The sequence below is a fragment of the Portunus trituberculatus genome, chromosome 43 (genome assembly GCF_017591435.1).
Source record: "Portunus trituberculatus isolate SZX2019 chromosome 43, ASM1759143v1, whole genome shotgun sequence".
NCBI classification, from domain to species: domain Eukaryota; kingdom Metazoa; phylum Arthropoda; class Malacostraca; order Decapoda; family Portunidae; genus Portunus; species Portunus trituberculatus.
This window is the reverse complement of record NC_059297.1, coordinates 1,694,565-1,701,231: the sequence shown is the minus strand read 5'-3', so window position 1 is coordinate 1,701,231 and position 6,667 is coordinate 1,694,565. Positions and strand designations below refer to the sequence as shown.

At 36.1% G+C, this 6,667-nt stretch overlaps 2 long non-coding RNA genes across 2 annotated transcripts; one reads left to right on the top strand and one right to left on the bottom strand.

Annotated features, from left to right (window-relative positions):
- Nucleotides 1–3,380: 3,380 nt before the first annotated feature.
- LOC123518065 lies at nt 3,381–5,388 on the top strand. The gene is made up of 2 exons (XR_006678661.1): nt 3,381–3,554; nt 4,067–5,388. It is a non-coding gene; the product is annotated as an uncharacterized LOC123518065 (long non-coding RNA).
- Nucleotides 3,745–6,032, bottom strand: LOC123518066. The gene is made up of 2 exons (XR_006678662.1): nt 5,481–6,032; nt 3,745–4,199 (listed from the first exon to the last, which is right to left on the bottom strand). It is a non-coding gene; the product is annotated as an uncharacterized LOC123518066 (long non-coding RNA).
- Nucleotides 6,033–6,667: the final 635 nt, after the last annotated feature.

Below are 6,667 nucleotides of genomic sequence, written 5' to 3'. Positions count from 1 at the left end.
TGAATCAGCCCCACCTGCTGCCGCTTCCCCTCCGCGCCAGGCATGTTCATGACAGGGGCGAACACGACCCTGCTCGCCGCCACCTGGACGCCACGAAATTCCAGACGGCGTGCAGGAAAACCATCACGTTTTGGCGACGTTCATTCTTCTTCTCACCTTTTCACTTCTCACCATACACCAGGTAGGGCTAATGCCCTGTCAGCTGTGATGCCTCTCGAAACTTCACCACGTCCGATCTTCATACAGTTTCTCCCCCTCCACCCTCTTCAAGGTTGTACCTCTTGCCTCTACTGCTTCCTTAACTCCATTCTGCCATCTCTTTCTTGCTCTGTCCACTGGTCTCCTTCCTCTTGGCTTCCACAAGTAGTATTTTGCGGGGTACCTCTCTCGATCCATCCTCATAATGTGACCAAACCATCTCAGTATTCCTCTCTCTATGAATTCCAAGATCGATTCTAAACCTAGTTATGCCCTTCATTCCTCAATCGTTCTCTTTTTGTCACTCCTTTTATCAAACGGGCAACTTTCATTACCATGTTAATAATGAAAAGTAGCAACCTAACTTTGTGGTGCAGTTTTGATACCAAGGAACAAGAAATTACACACTTACAAATAATTCATGCAAAAAAAAAGTTACTGATTTCAACGTTATCGAAATTTCCAAGGAATGAGTGGAAAAAAAAAAAAACGCCCGCCATCTCTTCCTCAACACTTCTACAGCTTCCCTCTCTCCCTCCCTTCCTTCCTCCCTCCTTCCCTCCTTCATTCCATCTTTACCTGACATCTGCTCGATCCGTCCTTTGTATGGTACACAAATAATGAATTACCATAAATGTCATTTTGTCATTGGAAATCTACATGTCAAGAGAACTTTGTCGGGTTGAGGGAGAGAGGCTTCAGACATCACCAGGCGCACCTGTTCTCCACTCCTCAACTAAGTGCCGAGGCTCTGTCATCGAGTATCGTATTTTCTCCAGTGGTGGCTCTTTTATTGATTACGGTTTGTTGTTCACTTATTATGTTATGTGTTAGGACTTTGCTGTTGGTATAAGTTTCAATGTGCCACGTTCTGGTTTGGGATATTTAAGTTTTGGGTTGCTGTTTACTTATTATGTTATGTGTTAAGACTTTGCTGTTGGTATAAGTTTCAATGTCATATTCTGGTTTGGGATATTTAAGTTTTGTTTGTATGTAGATTTATTGTAAGTAAAGTACTTTGTGTTTTGCCCCTTTCAACTTCACCTTTACGTGGAAAATTATTAACTTCAAAACTACTATACGATCCATCAATTCTTTAATGTGTTACTTGTCCACCTAGGGGCTCTGATTATATATCTGGCACGTGACACTGTTTTACTCCACTGCATTTGTTCTCATATATATATATATATATATATATATATATATATATATATATATATATATATATATATATATATTTTTTTTTTTTTTTTTTTTTTTTTTTTTCTCCGGCAACATATAAACATGAATTTTTTTTTTTTATATTACATACGTGACTGTAGATCATATACAGAAACAATAAGCATCGCATATACATGATATCCTCGCAGTTTTCATCCTTTTGTTTTCATAATCACCAACACTAATTCGTATGTTTTTTTTTTTCCGGAAAAGTATAAATCAAGAGTTTCTTTGAACATTACCTGACTGGAGATCATGTATAAAAACAATAAACATCACACAAATGATATCCTCACTGTTTTCATTCTTTTTGTTTTCATAATCACCAACTCTGAATGCCACACTAATTCCCATCTATGCATCTCAAACACTCCAAAATGATCGCCATAACACTAAAACACACTTGTTACTCAGGCAGGCAGCCGGGATAGGATTACGTAATATCCTTCTTTAATATCCTTCTTGCTCCCCTCCTTAACATCTATCTGAAAACTCTGTCGCTACTAAAGTCCATTAATTATCTTCCCTTTCCTTAAATACTATTTTTTTCCCTCCTGACTCTTCTCTTCCTTCTTTATCGCTCCACTGGCTCACACTGAACTTCGAACCCTCACACCTGGCTCATTATCTCCATCAAAGAACATGTAAAGGAAAATAAGGCTATTGGTTCCAGGCTCCCGCAGTCTCCTGAGAAATAAAAGTATCAGATTGGCTTTTAGTATCTGTAGAAAAAATGATAACAGAAGTAACAGTAGTGGTAGTAGTTGGAGAGAGAGAGAGAGAGAGAGAGAGAGAGAGAGAGAGAGAGAGAGAGAGAGAGAGAGAGAGAGAGAGAGAGAGAGAGAGAGAGAGAATATGATAACAATAATAATAATAGTATTCCTTAAAAATATTTATTTTAGGTATTCATTTACTTTATATAATGAATATACGAGGTGCTGAAGGCTGACTACTTAAAGGTAAGTGAATTTGTTATAAACATGTTACGTGTAAATAATGTAGTGACATTGTGATATAAGTAACTATACTTATATAACGGGTATTGATAATTATCCTTGGCTACCATTGTTAAATATTCACTGTGCTACTATGCCGTGGGATGTGGGATGAAGGCCCGCTGCGAATTCACGATATTGGCCCATACTTATAAAACGTTCCTAGAAACGACGCAAAATTGTGCTCAGCTAGGAAAAATTCCTAGCACGACTTATAAAAGTGGCCCAGGACAATCCTAGTCGGTCCTAGGTAAGATTTTCGCCTAGGTGAAGATCGTTGCTACTTTGGAAAAAGATGCTGTACTTAGCGTAGTCATGACAGAAAAAAAATGCATAAATTGCTTGAAATAAAGGAATAATATATATCTTTTGTCGTGAAATACTATGTTTTAATTTTTTTTCATTGTTTTATCTTTTAAAAGCAATGAATACACATTTAATGGATGTGCTGATGTCAAAAAAATGGAATGTAAACAAACCAGGCAGGCCAGCAGGCAATGCCAGTCACCAATGAGTAAATCAGCGTTCAGAGAAGGGATAACGGTGCACCAGGTAAGATAATTTTGAGGCATTTATATTGTTTGTAATAGTGAGAGAAGCAATCTTATTATCTACGGCCTGAAATTTAGCAAAGATAGGCAATCATGCACTATTTGGTTCAGCAGTAAGCCAGAGCCTATTATAATTAAAGTTGTTTAAGAATAAGCTCCTTTTTTTTTCTCTCTAGTTCCATCCAACCAATGGAATTTAATGTAACTTTACGAATTCCCTATAATGTATAAATTACTCACCTAACCAAACCTAAGCTTGCACAACTTAACTTAATCTTCATTTTGCTCATGTAAACACTCTTTATGGCATTCAACATTTTATCATTACCTATATATATATATATATATATATATATATATATATATATATATATATATATATATATATATATATATATACGACATATATATCAGATTAGTAAAACTATGTACTTTTTTCAAGAGGCAGGAAACCAACCATTCCTGTCTATATCCCAGTTCAAGACAAACTTCTGGTCGTGATTGGGGATAACAACACCTCAATTTCAGGTGTTGAGAATGCCTGTGACTGAGAACAACCAACAGCTGTTATCAGTGTTCCTGTAGGGTACGTCTTTTTTTTTTTCCCTAAGGATATAAGTTTGCTACTATACATTGGTATTTGAGATTCATTATACCTTTCATTATTCATATGTAAACAAGTTTTTTTTTTTTCTTTCTACCAACTGCTAAGTAACATATTGATGGTCCTCATAATTTGCAGTATATTCAAGATCATGGGAGTAGAAATTTACATATCTTGTTTATTTCTTTACAGATTTTATTTTCATATTGGACCAAATGATTTCACTTAAATACAAATTAGATATATAAAATAATTGTATACACATGCAGTAACAGACTAGTCTTGGAAGTGCAGATTTGTAAACGTGATACCAAGTTTTACTAGGGACATACACCTAGTTCCTGTGTTTTGGTTAATTTAGTCCTTGTATGGTTATATTACAGTCAATCATTAATAAGTGTATGGTTGAAATAACACAAACCTGCATATTATAACAAAAATATGCTCTCCTAAGTATATAAAAAAAAAAATCAGTATGCTCCTCTCTCCCACAGTTGGTACAGCAAGCTATGGCAGGAAAGCCAGAATATCGAACTGCTGCAGAGGGACAATAACTTCCAGTGCACCCATCCTCTGCATCATTGCAGGATCTTGCCAAGATGACATTTGAGGACTTCCATCACCTGTCTGAGAAAGAGAAAAATAGATAGGGTTCAATATGCTGATATGCAATATAAACTAGCTCAAAAAAAAGTAATTCATTCCCATCTCCTCTTTCAGCAATATTATACTATTTTATTTTCATTTTGTATGATAACCGTGGCATAGTAATAAGGGGGCAAGCCGGGCAAATGCCCCGGGCAGCACATTTCTTAGTGGGCAGCACAAGCGAGGCTACTGAAAGTATTGGTGTTCAGATTATTGTTTTAGAATTTGCAACATTGAAGGTATGCAAAATAATGATTTAAAGTTGATGGATGTATAATATAATATGTATACATAATACACAAATGCTTAATTTTACATTTTAATTATTTTTGGGTGCACCATTTCCAGGTTTCGCCCCCATGTAAATCTATCTTTCAATAAGCCGCTGTATGAAAGGGCTGTGGTATTTAACAGAGTATAAAATATTGTGGTGTGACCTTAGTATTATTCACTACCTATCTTCAAAAAAAGAAGAAAAAAACTTCCAGTAATAAATATAAACCTAATTCCAACTTTAACAGTTTATGTAAAGTGGTTCTGAATTGATCAGAAAGCAAAATTCAGTGGTTATATTAGAAGAAATATCTTGGTTAGGTTAAATTTAGCTAGGTTAAACTTGGTTAGGTTAAGTTTAGTAAGGTTAAATTGGGTTAAGTTAAGTTTAGTGTGTTAAACTGAGTTAGGTTATCTTTGGTTAAGTTAAATTGAGTTAAGTTTCACTACATTAACTTTGGTTAGGTTAAACTTGTTAAGGTTAAGATTAGTTAAGTTACATTGGGTTAGGTTAACTTTGTTTAGGTTAAACAGTTAGGTTGGATCAGATTATATTATTTGCTTCACAAATAATGACATGATAATAGATTATTTGCTTCAGTACACTTCTTACATTCAGCCATATGGTGTACACAATCACCACCCTTGAAATAATCCAATATTAATTTTATCCATTCCACGTATAATCCTTATCCATACTTTCATCCAACAGTCTTTTAAAGCCACTCATCTCAGCAATTACTCAGCCCATTCACAACTATGTTAGAGAATGAATATCTACCTACATGTTATGCATATCATAGTTTTTCCTAGCTACATCCATTGTCATGTCTCCTATCCTGTTTACTTATTTCTAAAACCTGATTGGTTTCTTTTACCAATTCCTTTCACCCATTTGAAAAAAAAAGAAAAAACTTGGTGAGTGTTCATTTAATATTCATGCTTTACAGCTCCACAATACACTGATACAGCATAATTGTTACTCACCTTAGTAAAATCACCACCTTCATCTCAGGTGTTCCTCTGTGTCGGACTTTGAAGGGCGTCTCGTAACATGTCTGTCACAAATATGACCCGTGCACGATCCAAGCAATTCATCTTGACGAGTTTTTCGTCGTTATAATCACACAGCACGTCTTTCCGAGGACGAAAAATCTTCAGGTGACGTCTGCGGTCTTCTACGGCGCCATGTTTTTCTGTCCTAGGCGCTACCTGACACCGCTAGGCCACCTCCATACTTGACATAGGAATTTCTCGAGTTAGGCAAATTCCTAGGACGCAAAAGCTTTTATAAGTAGGTCCTAACGTTTCCTAGGCAAAATATGCGTCTTAGGCAAAGTTTTCGTCCTAGGCACCTTTTATAAGTACGGCCCATTATCTTGCGTCTGGCAGGGTAGAAACTCCAGCTACCGGGCACCAGCTCAGTGATTTAACTCGGCGGGCTTTTGGGCAATGGCACCAATCGCTATCTGTGTAGTTTTCATTGTTCGCCAGCTGGTTTAATTCACAAGTTGGTCCTGCCTATCGCGCAGAACTGTCGCTCTTGTGGAAGCCCTATTAAAAAAAATATATATATACAGATATTCATGCCTACATACCTCATAATACAAACGTTTGGCTATTTATCTATGTGTCTGATTGAAAATGACATAAAAATATGCAAATATATGTTCCTAATGGTGCAAAGTATGGATGTACCAGTGTCCTATCAAAATATTTTTTGTAAGTCTAATAGTACATATAATATACCTTATCATAAAATTGTCAGAGTTTCTGCATAGGATAATGCTCCACTCAAAAAGCGTAGAGCAAATATCACTGAGTAGCATTTATATATAAAAAAAAATATTTTCGGAGTCTGTGCCGAAATAACCTGGCCAACATTACCGAAACCGAATTTTCGTAACTGAATCACAACAAGCGAACTTGGTATGCCTTTTGATCTCAGAAAGTTTCTCAGAGTTGGCGCTGTCCATTTTCTAAGTTCATCCTCACTAATATCCATAGTGTTATCCATAGTGAAGTCGTTGTGTAGCGAGTGTGGCGATGGCTCTTAACACGCTAGATTTGTTTACGTTTCGATAGAACAATCTCGGTGCATGTCAGACAATATCCTCTATACTGTTAATTTCTTAAGACTATTAATTGTTGTGATTTTCTGTATGAATATAATT